Consider the following 17,645-nt stretch of genomic DNA (forward strand, 5'->3'; position numbering starts at 1 on the left):
TACTGTGTAGCCATAGAATAAAATATCATGTAGCTGTAAATTTTTTGCAAAGTGTTCTAAATGATATAGAAAGAGTTCCCAATAAAATGCTAAATAAAAGAGGTAGAATTCAAATATGCAATGTTGTGCTAATTTTATAAAAATAAGATAAAACAAAAATTGACACCATATCATGTATGGAGTCATAGAAAGAAATCTAGCAATAGAAGTGAATCCACTATAGTATGGAACTGGTGAAAATAATTTATTTTCCTCTTATATTGTCACTCTTCATAATCATGGTTGTTAAATCCCTTATGAGTATGGGGCATTTTACACCTGAGGATTGCAGGATTGTCTTCAATGTCATTATAGTTATCCTCCCGGGGGACTAGCCCCTGCTGCAGAGAAGCGCTGCAGAGGGCACCTCGGTGTTAAACACACTCAAAAGAACACGGGTTGGAGAGAAAAGCTAACATAAAAAGAAATTGGTCCTTTGGATTATTTTACTGTCTTTGTTAGTTTGGAAAGATATCAGTGTTTGCCTAGACCTCTATAACATACATATAATCTTTAAAAACTATTCCGTAAAGTTTTAAGATCACCAAAATCACATTTGGCCTGTAAAATTGCTAAAACTCAACCACACTTGTTTGCTCTTTTAAGTTCCTCCTATACTTACCAATAAAATATAAGAAATAAAGTTAATAAAATAATAGCAGTATCTGTAGCAAATATATTATAAATTCCATAACAGCTTATGTCATATAAAACATAAAAAGGTATAGAAAAAAAAGTTGACACTTTCATGTCCAGCACATTCTACTTTAGAAATTACTATTGACTACAAGTAGCAGAATTTGTTTTTCTTCATAGAATTTACAGTTCCAAAGCATCATTTGCTAATAGCAACTTCATGATTTATTAAGGGGCATTTCTTAATGAAGTTCTCATGTAAATTAAACAACAAATACTTTGATAATACGAGGGGGTACCCAAAATAAAACAGAATTTATTTATAGAAATTATGTACTTATTCTCACATGTTTAAACTTCAGTCACCTTTGAAATACTGTCCATTTGATGCAATAGACCTATTGAGACATTTTTTTCACTGCTCAAAACAGGTTTTGAACTAGTTGATTTTGATGCTGTTTAGTGCTTCTGCTGGTTTTTGTTCTACCTCTTCCACATTGGCAAAGTGGTTCCCTCTGAGAACTTGTTTCATCTGGGGAAGTGAAAAAATAAGGAGTCCAGGGCAATATTAGGTGAATAGGGAGGGTGGGGCACAGGGGACATGCTGTTTTTGGTCAAAAACTCCTGAATACTCAGCGTGGTGTGAGCAGGTATGCTTGTAAACCACCCATCATGAAATGGGCAAATGCATTGAAAGAGTCTTCAAAAAAAATTCACTTAAGCCAAATGCAGCCTCTCACAATAATCCTTGCTGGCACACTGATATGGATGGGTTTCTAGGACACTCACCTAGCCTGGGAAGCCTATCCTACAAGGGGCCTGCTTTCCAGAAGAAAATCCTGGTTTGTTTGTTTTTGTTTTTTTGGATCTCCCTTGTAAAATATGAAGTATAAAGTATACAATTTTATCATCATTTTATTTGTTAATGCACTTTTCATTTAAAGATTGGAAGTTATATGCATTCAACCAAAATTTATTGTATGACTAAGATGTACAAAAATAACCTTTGTCTTTAATCATCTCCAAATTAATCAAAAACACCAATTCGAAGTCATTTTATATATGAGGAGTTACCTAAGTCAGTTTGAGCATATTTTCTAAGAGTTAATAACTGAAAATGGACTAACTAAATGTGGATTTTTATATGATCAAGGCAATCGTTTTCCCTGTTCAACACCTTCAGAAATTTCATGGCTTCTCTCACCTGTCCACAACCTATAGCATTAAACTTGACAGCTCATTGGAAACCATGAATGTTGCTCACTGAGTTCTAGATGTTCAAGGGGTAGGTTCTGAGGCTTCTGGAGAATTCTTGCAAGGCTATGGTAAGTGGGACCCTTATAAGGCAAACCAGTGTACACTAACATCCATTATGTTGTTCAGTGGTTTCTTCCTTTTCTAGTTTTAAAAAGCATTTCAGATGTAGAAATGTGTATTCATAATGGTGCTGAGTCTTCAGGCTGAAGTTTAAGACTTGTGGTAGTATAGTCTCATTATAAAACACACATCACTTCAAATATCAGATTTCCTAATTAGGTATGAAAGTGAAAATTAAATTTTGATTAAACTGAAAGACTCAATCAAATAAAGAAAAATGTTATTGCATTGACTTAAAATACATATTTTCAATTTTAAGGAGCTGTGTTTCAATTGGAATAATATTTTATTTTAAAATAACTCCTATTGTATCATTTTATTTAACTGAAAGAACAGGGGTCAAGCATAAACAAAATCTTTAGCTTTTAGAAAATGCTTCTAAACACATGTGGACCCTAAATTCATTGTTGCAGACAAAAAACAGTCCAAATTCATTATTTGAAATGCAAAGTATTTGCCATATACAACATAAGAGGCTTTAACACCCAGAAATAATTTCTGCAATGACTATCTGAAATGTGTATTTAAAAAATAACTTAAGCCAAAAGGGTTTTTAATGCAAAAGGCCTCAAGACATATTTCTAAATGAAGCTCTATAGTCAAGTAATTAGCAATAAACACTAATTAAAGTTGGGATTTAGAATTATCCTAGACTCAGCTTATAGTTCATGTGTTTGTCTACTATGTCCAGTTATTTTTTTCTGGTGTAGAGTTGGATTAATAAAAGTGACTTCTGACATCATTGAGGTCATTGAGTAAATAGTGATTCATTTGTTCTGAAATGCAAAACATAAAATATATTGAATGTAAGGAAATTAATGCAGTACTACAAAATTCAATTTATAAAGTTGCTTTATAGTATTTTCAGTATTAAAGAAGTTACAAATAAGGACACCATTAAAAAAATCAAGATACCATTGACAAAATTAGTCTTGCATTATTTTTTACCAAAAGTATAAAGTATACACATTAGAGGAGGATTTTTTTTCCTTTTCTCTCTTTCCTACAAAGTATTATTATGCAATTTTCCAGCCATGTATGCATGTGAACAGCATATAAGCGAATGGGATTAAAATAAAATACTTAGTACTTGGCTAATATTAAGTCTGCCCCTTGGGACTTGATTAGTCACTGATTCCCTGACATATACCTCCACTAACTTTATAAAAAGGAGAACAGACAGGACTTTCTGTATTAAGTGCAACGATGCCTTACTTCTCCCAGAGCCACTTCCATGGCAACTTCTACTACAGAACACAACTAAGGACTTGGACACAAACCAGCAGTCTCCTGAGCACCTAAAATAGATGTCACTGGGCTATGTACTTGGACACACGGATTCTTTCTTGTAAGACAATCTCTTGAGCCCTTGGATAATGTTTCATACATAATTTTTTATAAACTTTTTTTCTGGTTTGCTTTTGCTCTGCACAAAAGAAATAATAACTATAAAGGCGTGATTGCGGTTGTAAGGAGTTGTTACAGGAATGCCAAGTGTCCACAACAATAAAAAGACAAAGTCACACTTCCATATGAATGGTGGACATGGAGAAAAAATGTCCTATAAACTTAATATACACAAGAATTTTGAAAAGCACAGTGATTATGTGATCTTTTGACATAAGAAATAGCCTTACCACAGAATAGGCCCCCAAGTTATCATTGCATTATAGAATAGTTCTACAATCTGTATCCACAAAGAGAATGCTGAGTAATTCAGAAAACATGAAATTAAATTTAGTTCCCTCTCGAGAGATATCAAAATATAGAGTGGATCCCAGAAAGTGAACTATCCCAAAATAGCCAAATTCTTGCTAAAACTTTTGGAGTTCTTAGTGATAAACTTGTAAGCTCTCACTTTTTACAAAGTCCACATATGTAGATCTCCTTAATTGTCTCTATTATTTGTCTACTGACAAGCAGCAAATATTATGTATTAACTATTGAATCCCCTGGGAAAAGAGACACCCTGATGATAGGGATACATCCTGATGATAGGGGTACAGGGTTCCTCTGTCCCCCCCACGGCCACTTAGGGCTAGTCCCCTTTTGCTCTGAGACCCCCTCATATTTCAGTGATTTGAAGTCTTATCGCAAACGTCATTCTTCTTAGGAATGTTGTTCCTTTAAAGTGGGTGAGCTTAAAAAGGAAAATTTCATTTAAAAAAGAAAAAGCAGGCTTACCAGAATTTTTTAAAAAATAAATGGGAATGAAAGGAAGATGGGGTTAAAATGAGCAATTAAATACAGATGCAAACTAGAGGTAAAAACCTCAGATCAAAAATGTATGCTTTCCAGGTCAGATCCCCGAAGCTAAGATGGGGTGAGCTACTTCCACCAACTCAATTAAAGTGCCGCGAGCAGCCCCGCCCTGGTGCTCTTATCTGATTGGCTCTATATTGGTTCTATACTTCAAATTGAAGGTACATTAACCTATCTCTCCCCCTTGGTCAAGAACATTCTGTACATTCTATAATGTTAAAACATCAACCCTCCTTACCCCACACAAACAATACACATAAACACCTCCATGACAAGAAGCAACAAAAGAACAAAGCTAAACCATGAACAATTGAAAATAAAATAACAAGTATCATTTGGCTCCTGAAAACAAAACATAACAAAATGAAATAAAATCCTATCAGCTTCAACACCACAGCCACAAAACACTGTAGCTAAAAACACTGAAGTGTGCTTTCTCTCAGAATAGAGGTAAGGTGGAGAAAATAAGGTCAAACAACCACAGAATACTTGTGCCCAGAAACACATGAACCCTGAAGGAAATTTCAGTGAGTGAAAAACAGTACCTTATAAGTAACTGGTCTTGTCTACTCACAGCTGTTTCCAGTGCCGACTCTTGTTTAATTGTCTACTGCCTTCAGTTTAAAGTTAATTCTTTTGACAAAAAGTACGGAGCTTGTCTGGAAAATGCTGTTTGGACATAAATCATTCCCCTCAAAGTGGTGGTAGCTATATTGAAGCTTTCTTGCAGAGGGGGATAAAAACTCTTCCTGTAGCTAATTTTCTTCCTCCTTTCCTTCAGAGTTAGTCAGTATCCTCCTATCCCATATATTGAAGAAAGACTCAGAGAGGAGAAAAAAAAAACTTACTAGGAAATATACCATAAATAATGTAGTATTTGAGCACTTAGAAAAAGGCAACAACAAAAAAAGAAGAAATGGGGAAACATGGAAAGTACATCAAAGTCTTACGTGTAATTTAGTCCAAATGCCTTCATTTTATAGATAAGGAAGCTGATGCCCAGAGAAAATATAATTTGTACAAGGTCACTCACATGGCTAATTAGTGCCACAGCTAACAACAGAGACCAGGTTTTACAATTCACAATTCAATGCTCTTTCCACTACACTAGTGTACCTGAGAGGAAACGGTTTACCTTTTTCTCTGTATTCCTGTATATACCCAAATGAGTTGGCAGGGAGCAGTGACAAAATTACAATATAAGAACCATCTGTTCCCAGAGAAAACATATCCCTCCATTTTAAATTTAATACTAAAAGTTTTCCTATAATGCCTAATTTCTTTGTATACTTGGGATATATTTTTCTTTGCTGATTTCCCAGAATATTCTTTGGTTTTGATTATTTATTTATTTATTTATTTAGATTTCATTTATTTATCTTTAGAGAGGAAGGGAAGGAGAGAAGGAGAGAAACATCAATGAATGTATGGTTGCCTCTTGTAAGTCCCCTGCCAGGAACTGGCCTGCAACGCAGGCATGTGCCCTGACTGGGAATCGAACCGCGATCATGTGGTTCACAGGCCCGTGCTCAATCCACTGAGCTACACCAGCCAGGGCTGATTATTTATTTATTTTTATTTTTCAATGACAGGTTACACTCAATATTATTCTGTATTAGTTTCAGGTGGATAGCAAGTGGTAGATAGTCATGCCCATTCTGCACAGTTTTGTGTGTCTCAGGAGTTGCCATTTTTCAGGGGGAGTTAACATCCCTTAGTCCTTCCCAAGGACCCCTTCTGCAAGAGAGGCTGCCGCAGCGGGTGTGAGAGGAAGTCTTTAATAATTCTACCCAGTATCAGTGATACGGTTACATGGCTCTTGAACTAGAAACATATTATTATTTCCACAAATCCCCACTTTCAATATGTCAGGGTTTCTTTTTGACTACTCATACAAGTTTACTCTGTTTATTACTGATTATATGCTTTGTTAAATAAAAGATAAGCAGCATAATGATTTCTGTTTGCTGCCTTTCAAATTAAGTTTTCTACTTATATATGAAAATGTTATTTCCTCTAACTAAAGGGGTGACATCCTTAGATTATTTTTAACATTTTTTTCCTTTCTGCAAATATTCATTCATTCATTTATTTATTTATTTCACAAACTGAATATTTATAAACTTACCTCATCCTCCCCTTGTGGAATATAATAACTGATAAGAAATAGCTTTTTAGAGGAAGTACATGTTTTTTGAATAAAGTCAAAGGGTCTACATGGGAAGGCCAATTTTCTATAACTACCCTTTTACCCATCTTCACTCTTCAATTATGTGCCCAAAGTTCTACTACAGAACTTTGCATCCTATCCACTGAGTTGTCCACTCACAACAACATCCATCCAAGGTGAGGCACCAAAATAGGAAGTGGACCAGATGGAAGTTGCTCTGGTCACTATTAACCTTTTTGTCTGATCTGGTTCTTTAAAATACTGAAGCCAAATCTACTTTACATGCTACAGTTCAAAGACACAATTAGAAAATATTTGGGTTATTCAAGATATATCTTCAAACTGTTACTCATTCTTTAGCTTAGAAATTCCCTGTTTGGTTTTGATATCTTCACCTATTTTTTAAGATCATGCTGTATCTACACTTGTCCTCATTTTTTTGGTGGAAAGCAACATAATTATGACCAAATAATTACAAAAGTATAATTTTTATACTGCTAACCAGATTTTTGAAATGTATTTCCCAAAATGTTGAATAATTAATAGGTACTATATCAATTATCTAACATTAACAAGCAACTAAGATTCATAAAACATAAATGTTGAGAATAAAATCTTGTAAAAGCATACTTTTTGCCTTTTTACCACAATGGCAGGATACTAATTCTCAATTAATTTTATCTAATTGAGTTTTAGGCAAAGGTAAATCCTCAAGATATTAACATCTCCATTTATACATAACACTAATATATCAAATATCATGGGAGTTTGGCACACTGATAGAAATTACTTGGCTTTACTGAAAGTATTCAGTATTTTTCTTTTACTTCCTAAACCTTACTTTTGATTTGAACATTTTGCCTTTTGTGTGTTAGGAGCAGCAGGAAGGAAATATGAGTAAAACCTTGAAAGAGAAGTGGGCTGTGAGGAGACACACAGAGATGGAGATGGAATGAGTCAGGATGATTCAGGGTTGGTGCGTGGACTTAGGAAGGAAGGTGAAAGGAGAAGTCATGTAGCAGCAGGTTGTTTAGAACAGAAGTGGGCTGAACCACAGATGATGAATTATAGGTATTAAATTCAAGAACCAAAGTCTCTCAAAATAGGTTAAACAAAGAAAGAACTAGCAATTTTGGTGACCAGTGCAAGCAGCAGGAAATTGGCCCTCAAATGTACTTTGTAATTCATGACATGGTTCATTTCTACCCATTGCAAGGAAGGCATGCCCTGTCAATATGTGAATTAAACACATTCTAAAATAGCACAATGACATACAACCATTTTTTATAAGTTTCTGTATACTTAGGCTCCAGGTTGCCCGGCATACTCCAGGTATGCTTTGGATTTCAGAATTTAGGTGGTTTAGGGGAACAGTTCATGTGTTATAAAGGCTGGACCTATGGAGTTGAATTTCACTGAGGGGAGAAGTACTTACAGAAGAGGTGAACTCCAAGGCAGACTATATTAACAGGCAAGGCAGTTGGAATTCTCTAACTCTCGATCTCCTCCTCTGAGTTCTTATGTTTATAGTCACATTGGACAAAGGCTTTTACTGGGGAATCCCAGAGAGCAATTTTGTGATAGCAGAGAAGGGAAGTGACTGCATGAACAGCTAATGGATTATAATATTCTATGCTTGGGAGGAGATTTCTCATGTGGAAGTTTTCAACAATCCCAGGAAACAAATATACATAAAAATCTCAAGCACCAACTCTATTAAATGAATTTGAGCACATACACACTTTGTTGCCCATCTCCTTTCATGATCTATTCGCACAACAACCAGAGTGTTTATTCCTCTCTTCACACCCTCTAATGGTTTCCTATCATTCCTTTGTTTCATACTCCCGAATGACTTCCCATCATTCCCCTGCTTCATCCCTACAATAGTTTTCTACTGTTCTCAGTATAAATCTAAAAGATTAATTATGGGTTTCTAGGCCCTGAATAATTTTAGCACAGTTTATTTTCCTAACCTGATAAGTCAATGTGTCTAGAATGTTCTCCCTCATATCTTCTCAGGACAACCTCCTTCTCAGTGCACAAGACTCATCTTCAAAGATACCCCCCAGAAAAAAGACTTCTTGACTACTCTAACTAACCATCTTCTCCTCCACATATATTAACTCTCTACCCCATTTCCCTATTTTGATTTTTCTTCATAGCACTTACAATTATGCACAATTATCCTTGATTTTTTTTACTTATTCATTTAAGTAGTTGGTTAGTTTAAATATGTTTATTGTATCTCCTCTAGAATAAGTTTTATAAGATTGGAAATGTCTTTCTATCTCTCTGTAGAAATGAGATAATTCAAGATGGATGCTTACATATACATCCAGGAGCTCTGGAAAAAGAAGCTGTCCAATGTGATGTGCTTACTTCTCAGGGCACACGGCTGGTAGTATTGCCAGCTCTCTGAGCTCTACAGAGTCCCCCTCCCCACCAGGCCTGATAAAGTGGGCAGGCTGGGATACGAAGCCAAACAAAGTTATGTCATATATCAGATTCATGTGTGCCATGGTGGCCACAAACACCCTGTTCCTAGGGGTGTGACCTATGGCAACCCTGTCCATCATGGTGCTAACCAGCTAGAGTTTGCCTGCAGCCTTTGGTCTATTGCTGAGGAGCGAGCTGGGCACCACTGTGAGGTGGTGCGAGTCCTGAATTCTTATTGGGTTGGTGAAGATTCCATGTACAAATTCTTTTAGGTTATCCTCATTGAACCATTTCATAAGGCTATCAGAAAGAATTCTGACACCCAATGGATCACCAAACTGGTCCACAAGCACAGGGAGATAACGAGGGCTGACATCTTTGGACTACAACAGCTATGGCCTTGGAAAGGGCCACAAGGTCTACCACACTATTGACTATTGGTGGTTCTCACTGTGCAGCTTGGAGAAGGCACACTACTCTCCAATAAACAATTTAAGACAGTCAAAAAGAGATTAGAAATGCATCAGAAGTTATAAATAAGATCAGAAGCATAAGATATGTTTTTAAAACCACATTATTCCTAGTGTTTAGAATAGTGTCTACTATAAAATAGGCATTTGACAAATATTTCTTGAGTGAATTAATTATATTTCCTGCCTGGGTTATTACTCTTCAGTCAACAAAAAATGAAAACAAGTCCATAAACATATAAGGCATAGATGAATCTACTTCTGCAATGGACTCAACTCTGAAAATTTCCATGTGGCTTAGAGGGAGACAGCACAGGAAATAAGGGCCCCCATGGGGCTGTAAGAATTTATACCTCAGCTTACAAGTTGCCTCTAAGCCCTTAACTTTGTTAACACAAAGGCAAGAATATACCTCTGATTTCATAGAACATCTTATTTGGATATATGCACCCAACTAGATATGTGATTACACTTACTAGAAGGTCCTAAGAACTTCCAGACATCTTTCATTCCCCTCTGAACTCTGTAGTAGTTGCCTTTATTGAAATAGCAGGTATCCTAAAGCTAATTCTATCCTTTCCAGGTGTTTTCAAGAAATTGTTCTCAGCTGCCAACTCTCCAGGAGCAGAAGCTAAATCTTGGCATTTACAACATATGTTTTCTAAATGAAAAAGGGACAGACAAAATAATTTTAGAGAGGTGAGCTCACAGATAGTTCAGTCTCCCACCTTCATTCTCCTCCATACTGATGCAGAGCTCTCCAGTGAGCTGTAAATTCGATTTCCTCTCCTATCTTATGTTCTACTGCTTCCTAATCACCTGTTCTAGTGAGTCAGCCTCTCTGGGACCTGGGCTCAGGCACATTGTGGGATAATGTGACTGGCTCAAAACAGTCTGGGTCCAGCCACATCAGAAAGGTGGCTGTATGATGGCAGGCAAAGAGGAAATGATTCTTTATTTGGAAGAAAATGACTTTCCCCAAGCAACGATGCAGCTGTGTTCCTCGGGACCCCCAGGTAGAGGAAATTTCTGGCCTGAACACTCTTGCTGTTCAGTGGTAAACAAAATAATTACAATTATTCTTGAAAACAGTCACCTTTTTATGGTACTAAGTGCATATTAATCTAAGTACATAAGTGGTATTAATTTAGTTAATGAATTAAAGCTATAAAAATCTATTGATTGTCTCCTATGGACAGGCCTTGTGCTAGGTAATGATGTTTGTATAATTATTTCTTGTTATCTCCTGGGATATCTTTTCTTTATCCAGAATACAAATTTCACCAGGAAAATAAGGTGAAATTCCTTCTTTCCTTCCTTCAATTCCTTGAAATCCATATGAATGAATCCATAAAATACACAATGTTTGGGTATTAAAAAAAGGACAAAAATCCCATATCAGGAAACTTACCCTTTGGAAGTAGGAGTTTATAGATTATTGAGGAGATTAGCATGGGTTATAAGAGTGTGCATCAAAGGAGCAGGAAATCAAGATGGGAAGAGACCATAGAAAGCTTCCTTGAGAAGATGAAACCATGGCACAGATTGAAAGCAGAAGGAGGAGGAAAGGATTAACATCCCAGGCAGGAGATAGGCCACACTTGGATCACTTCAATTATTTATCACGGAGCTGAAATGTAGACTAAAAGACACAGACTAATAAATAAAATATGAAGAGGAATATAGGCAAAAGCCAAGCTCGGGAACTTGGTTTTTATCCTGAAGGCAATAGGTAGTGACTAAAGTATTTTAAACGGGGGATGTTTTGTTTTTAGAATGTTAAATGGAGAAAGAATTTAGGAACAGGTGGTGTAAAGTACTATTTAAGAGGTTGTTCCTTTATCCAAGTAAGATACTATGGTGGTCTGAAATTAGGTAGTAGGGCCTGAGAGACAGAGATGGACTTGAAAGATATTTAAAATTTTCCATGGTTAAGAAGATGTGGGAAAACTTACTTGCAAAATCCCTGTAAGATTATTACAGAAAAATGTATCCCATATTAGAACTGCATGAAAATGTAATAAGTCTTCATTATGTAAAAGACATTTTTCCAACTTCTGGTCAAGATGGAGGTGTAGGTAGACATGCTTCACCTCCTCGCACACCCACGAGAAGAATTGCAACTAATGTCAAAACAAAAAATACCCAGGACTACCAGAAAACTGAACTATAAGAAAGTCCAACAAATAAGAATTTAAAGAAGCCATATTGGATCAGAGGGGTGGAGTTTCAGAGTCAGGACTGTGTGGATGTGGTGTGGCACAGAGAGGCGGCAGCAGTGGAATGGGTGGCCCCACATTCATGTGTGGTGGATAAAAATTAGGAGGGATACTCGGAAGAGAGTGACCCCAGGCCCAGACCAGACCACAATGCCCAGGGTTTCAGCACCAGGAAGATAAAGCCTCAAAACTCCTGGCTGCAAAAACCAGTCAGGGTTGGGGCAGTGGAAGAAATTGCCAGTTTCTTAGGAGAAGCTACATAAAGGGCCTTCATGGACTTAGAAAACTGCAAAACGACCCACTCTGGGAATCACCACCAGGGCAAAGGCTAGAAGGACACCAACTGCATACGGGAACTGTGTGGACTGACAGAAAATAGGGTGAGCCCTGGGAAAACATACAGAAGGCAGGCAATGACACTCTCCCCTCTCTGACACCTCCCCCCACAGAGAGCCACAAAGTTGCCCCATGCTGGTGAATACCTAAGACTCCACCCCATACAACTTAACAGGTACACTAAGAGAGGAAATAAAAACACCTCCTAAAACAAACACAGGGAGTCTGTCAAATTAAGGAGGCAAAGAAATATGGCCCAAGTGAAAGAACAGAACAAAACCCCAGAAAAAGAACTAAATGAAACAGAGATATCAGATACAGAGTTCAAAATACTGGTGATCAGGATGCTCAGAGAACTCACTGAATGCAGCAGAAACAAAGGAAGAAATGAAGGGTACACTAAGTGATATAAGGAAGAATCCACAGGGAACCAACAGTGAAGGAAAGGAAGCCAGAATTCAAATCAACAATTTGGAACATAAGGAAGAAATACATATTCAACCAGAACAAAGAAATAATAACTTAAAAAATGGGGAGAGAATAAGAAGAATCTGGAACATCTCCAAAAATGCCAACATCTGAATCACAGGGATGCCAGAAGAAGAGAAAGAACAAAAAATTAAAAACTTACTTGAAAAAATAATAAAAAAAACTTCCCCAATTTGGCAAAGGAAATAGACATACAAGTCCAGGAAACACAGAGAGTCCCAAACAAGTGGGACCCAAAGAGGATCACACCAAGATACATTATAATTAAAATGCCAAAGGTACAGGGAGAATCTTAACAGCATCAGGGGAAAAGCAGCGAGTTATCTACAAAGGAGTTCCATAAGACTATCAATGAATTTCTCAAAAGAAACTTTGCAGGCAAGAAGAGACTGACCAGAAGTATTCAAAATGACAAAAAGTAAGGACCTACAACCAAGACTACTTTATCCAGCAAAGCTATTATTTAGAATGGAAGGGCAGGTAAAGTGCTTCCCAGATAAGGTAAGGCTAAAGGAATTCATCATCACCAAGCCATTATTACATGAAATGTTGGTTTTTTAAAAATATTTATTTATTTATTTTTAGAGGGGAAGGGAAGGAGAGAGGAAGAGAAACATCAATGTATGGTTGCTTCTTATGCATCCCTGCTGGGAACTGGCCCTTGCCGGGAACTGGCCTGCAACCCAGGCATATGCCCTGACTGGGAATCGAACCACGATCGTCTGGTTCGCAGGCCTGCACTCAATCCACTGAGCTACACCAGCCAGGGCAAATTATTACATGAAATGTTAAAGGGACATATCTAAGAACAAGAAGAAGATCAAAACCATGGACATTAAAATGAAAACAAAGTCATAATTATTAACAGCTGAATGTTAAAAACAAAAACAGATAAAGCAAACATTTAGAACAGGAGCAGAATCATAGATATGGAAATCATTTGGAGGGGTATCAGCTGGGAGTAGTAAGCAGGAGAATGGGAGAAAGGGTGCAGGAATGAAAAAGTAGGTACAAAATTGACAGGGGGATGTTAAGAATAGGAAATGGAGAGGTCAAAGAACTTATATGCATGACCCACAGCCATGAATTAAGAGGGTAACTGCTGGTGGGAAAGGGGGTACCAGGTAGGAGGGGCAAAGGGGAAAAATTGGGACAACTCTAATAGTATAATCAATAAAATATAGTTTAAAAGACATTTTTCATAAATGCTCTCTACAGATGGGGAAGCTGAGGCACAAGAAAGTGATAGAATTTGACTCATGTACATCTGATTACAAAGCCCTTATTCTTTACACTAAATTTCTCTTTGAGAACATAAATTTCAAACACGTTTTAAATCTTCGGTGACTGGACTTGAGGGATTGGAATATAATTTAGCTGTATGTTAAGGGATTCCTTAGGTGAAACTGCTTAGATTTTTCTAGGCATAAGCATGTGCAGATATGAGGTTCAATGTGCAAATGATTATATTTGTACTGTTTCTGTGGAACTACACGTTGGACTACCCTGCGAAACACAAATCCTTCATGAAATTCCTCTCCTTTTTAACCTTGGAAGTTTTATTTATGCTCTATATTAGGACAGCCAGTTGAAACCAAAATAAAAGTGGACTTGGCAAGTACCCAGGTTCAATGAAGTCAAATACTGAGTTTTGAGTAGAAGAAAGTTTGAAAGACAAATCAGTTTCAATGAATCTAGGAGGGCAAGAGATAAACTCTTAAGACATTGAAAACAGAAAGTGACAGACACAGCTCCAACAGGAAACAAGGCTGAGATTTGTCTTAAAGTTGGAATAGGAAAATTCCTTCTCTAGCGCATTTTCTATCTACTGTGGGTAGGGTAACTGTACACTTCTGTTCAAACCTTGACTCCTTGAGAATAAAAGGAGGTACTTTTATTAATTTCAGTGAGAGAGCAGATGAAAACCAGGATTCTTACAGGTATACCTGGATATATACCACCCTACCCAGAGGCGAGCATTAAACCTGATCTTCAGATGATGAAACTATCAAGAATGAGGTCATAGGTCTTAGAGTAACTGGCTTTTAATGGGAGTCAAGACAAATAGTCAGAATTCTTATACAACTTGGTCTAGGTGCTCAATAAAAGGTCAGATCCACTGAACCATTGAGATATATTAGTTATTTTAGTTTTGGAACTTATTTTATTAAAAATTAATACAGAATACTGAAAAAGACCATTTTAAGACAGTTACAGATCATGTATCACTGTCTAATCTCAAATAATATATTCATGTAAACATTTTGGCTATAAACTATATTGGTATAGATGGATGTTCCTGGTTATTTTGATTATTTAAAAATAAGTTTTACTTTCTAATGTATTAACCATCAGTGAGTCAATATTAATAAACACCAAACTGAATCAAATCTTAATCCACTGTCATGCCCCATACCTGAATTCTTGTCTGAGATAGGTGCATCTTGCCTTATATGGCAAGGTTCCTTACTAAACTAGACAAAGGGAAGGATGAGCACAGTACAAACAACCAACATTCCCAGGTACAGATAGGACATGATCCAAAATTAAATAGGTTTCCAACTTTGGTTCTATCAGCAACTAGCTGTTTGACATTGGACAAAACACTTCACTCCACTGGGGCTTAGTATTCTCTTACATAACGTGAGAGGAGTTAGTAAGATTACCTCAGAGGTTTAATCAGATGTGAAATTTAACTGCTATCTAAGGTAATTATCTCATATATACTTTAAATTTGCTCAAGGTTTATTTATCTGTGAGGATGAGGGTAATATCTGTTGCATCATAAAGAAATTTAAACAGCCAGTTATTGACAAAAGAAGTGTAATAGTAAAAATGATCATGATACTTTTAAGGACTTCCAAGAATACAAATACGGGCAGTGGAAGACATTTCATTGTTTTAGCATATACTAGAAAGACTATTAGGGTTTTCTTACGGAAATGTCATCAGATGTAAAATGCTGAACCACATTGTGCTTACTAATTTTTAAATAGTAAGCTTCTTAGGGCTGCCAAAACACACTGAGGATCAAACTTCCTGAGTTTATACAGAAAAAGATTTTCTTCAGAAGTGTGAAGCTGCTTCCTCGTGCTGTCATTTCTTACAAGTAAAAAATGAATCCACATTTATAAGACAGAATGTGGGAAATGATTAGAGGAGGCACCTTTCTGGTCTTAATCTTTGACAAGTTCCTTTGACACACAAGCATGGTCAAAAAATAATGAAAACAAATTGCCCACTGATCATGTGCCATTCAACCTCAAGGTTCAATGCAATCAAATACAAGGAGGCTGGATTTTTCCTCATATTATTTTGATTTTTTAAAATACAGAAGTAGCATATTTCCTGATAAAATATAAACAATGAGAAATTATATAATGTAAACTTTAATTTTCTTACCCTCTGAACCCTCACCATACTCTCCTTAAGAATTAATTACTCTCAACATTTTATGATACATTCATGCAGGTTTATATATGTATGCATGTACATATGCATCTATTTATCATCTATCTGTAACTATCCACAAACCTGTATATCTGTACACACACGTGTATATCCACAAATCTGTTTTTGAAAAAAATTATCTTCCTGTACCACAATTTTGCCAGTCATTAAATCTAGTGATTTGTACAGTCTAGCCAACAAGCACAGTAATAAATGTGTCCCCTTTCCCGTCGTAAAATCTCTCCTCCATCTTTAAACCCCTGGGCCTATCTGCACAACTTATCAGATGGCAAAAAATTGCAGTAATATGTTTACTAACAATCAAGATGCTTAGCAAATGAGTACCTGGTAAATGTTTTCTGAGTTGAACGAATGGGTGAATCACATCAAGGACCTGAACCTCATTTATGAGGATAAAGCTTCCAGGAAACAGCTGTGTGTGAATTGAAATCTATAGTATCCATCTCTTTTTATCAAGTTGAAGTTTTGAATGTATCTTAATCATTGCTTTGTGTGGGGATGACCATTTCAAATGTGAATACTGTATTTTTCATCATCATTATATGACCACTTAGCAATAAAAAGTCTAACTTGAATAGGTTCCCCTCCTTCATCATAAATTGGTCTCTGTAGTGTCTCTGCCACTTTAATCAACACTTTGTGTCTTTGTTGAATCTACAGTATCTGGTGAAAAAAGTCAATGCACATTTCCTACAGTCTTTCTATAAAACACACTATAAGCCAGCATTTAGCAAGCAGTTATTGAACCAGTAAGCTAATCACTGGCAGTTTTAGCCTATCCAGAAAATAATTTTATTTTTTGTAGAAATTCTAGTCAGTATGTTCTTTATATTTTCAGTATAAAAGAATATTTTCATCCTGAAACTACATTTGATAGTTCCTTGGTCTTGCAATGAACTTCAACTGTTAGTAATTTTTCTTTACGAGATTCAGTGAATCTATCATTGCCATGTTCGTCATATCTTCCTAGGAGAGACTACACACTTGTAATTCAGTCATGAAGAGAGGTGTAATCAGAATTTGCTTTGGAAGGTTAGAGTGTTTCTATTATTCAAATTCAATTTGTTATTGATAAGTAGGTGATATTTAAACATATAAGACAGGTGGGACTGCCAAAAGTAACAATGTACTTAGGAAAGATGAGTAAGTACTGAGACCTGGGGCACTCTGATGAAATGTTAGATGTATTAGTAGTGTGTGTGGTGTATAAACAGGGATTAAATATACTTTCATAAAAATATGTTGTTCGGTGAGAAACTTTGGAGACACCTGCTTTCACTCAGGTGAATGTGGTAACAGAAATAATTGTGCAAGAGTAGAGGGCTCTGATAGCAGAGTGAGTGAGTCATCATCTCATTTTTATAACTTTTATTTTGGGCTAATTTCAAATTCACAGAAAGATTCTGGAATACTACAAACAAAACCTATATACATTCTGCCCTGATTCACCAATTCTATCTATCAATCTAGGTATATGAACATCTTTTTTTTGAATCATGTGAGTTAGTTGGAGTTAATGTACACAATGAATACTTCCTAAGAGCAAGGATATTTTTGTTCATAGCTTCAGTATAATTCTCAAAATCATGAAATTTAACATGGATACAATATTATGGTCTAATCCACAGTCCATACTCAAATTTTTAATTTTTCTTACTAAACCATTTTAGAGCTACTGATTCTCCACTTCAGGATCCAATCAATAGTTACACATTCTATCTGGTGTCATGTTTCTAT

General features: G+C 36.3%; 1 protein-coding gene and 1 pseudogene across 2 annotated transcripts in view; one reads left to right on the plus strand and one right to left on the minus strand.

Moving 5' to 3' along the window:
• ARHGAP24 (Rho GTPase activating protein 24) overlaps positions 1 to 17,645 on the minus strand; it is a 516,933-nt gene that overhangs the window by 213,911 nt on the left and 285,377 nt on the right. The window contains exon 1 of one of the 2 annotated variants that reach the window (XM_037030769.1): positions 4,860 to 5,105. The exons of the other annotated variant lie outside the window; for it this stretch is intronic. The gene's annotated coding sequence lies outside the window, so the exon portion shown is untranslated. Of the gene's footprint in view, positions 1 to 4,859; positions 5,106 to 17,645 lie in introns of those variants that run through there. 2 annotated transcript variants of the gene reach the window in all.
• LOC118976341 (60S ribosomal protein L15-like) lies at positions 8,803 to 9,410 on the plus strand (annotated as a pseudogene).

Source organism: Sturnira hondurensis, unplaced genomic scaffold (genome assembly GCF_014824575.4).
Source record: "Sturnira hondurensis isolate 20B ecotype Veracruz unplaced genomic scaffold, ASM1482457v3 Scaffold0001721, whole genome shotgun sequence".
Lineage (NCBI taxonomy): Eukaryota > Metazoa > Chordata > Mammalia > Chiroptera > Phyllostomidae > Sturnira > Sturnira hondurensis.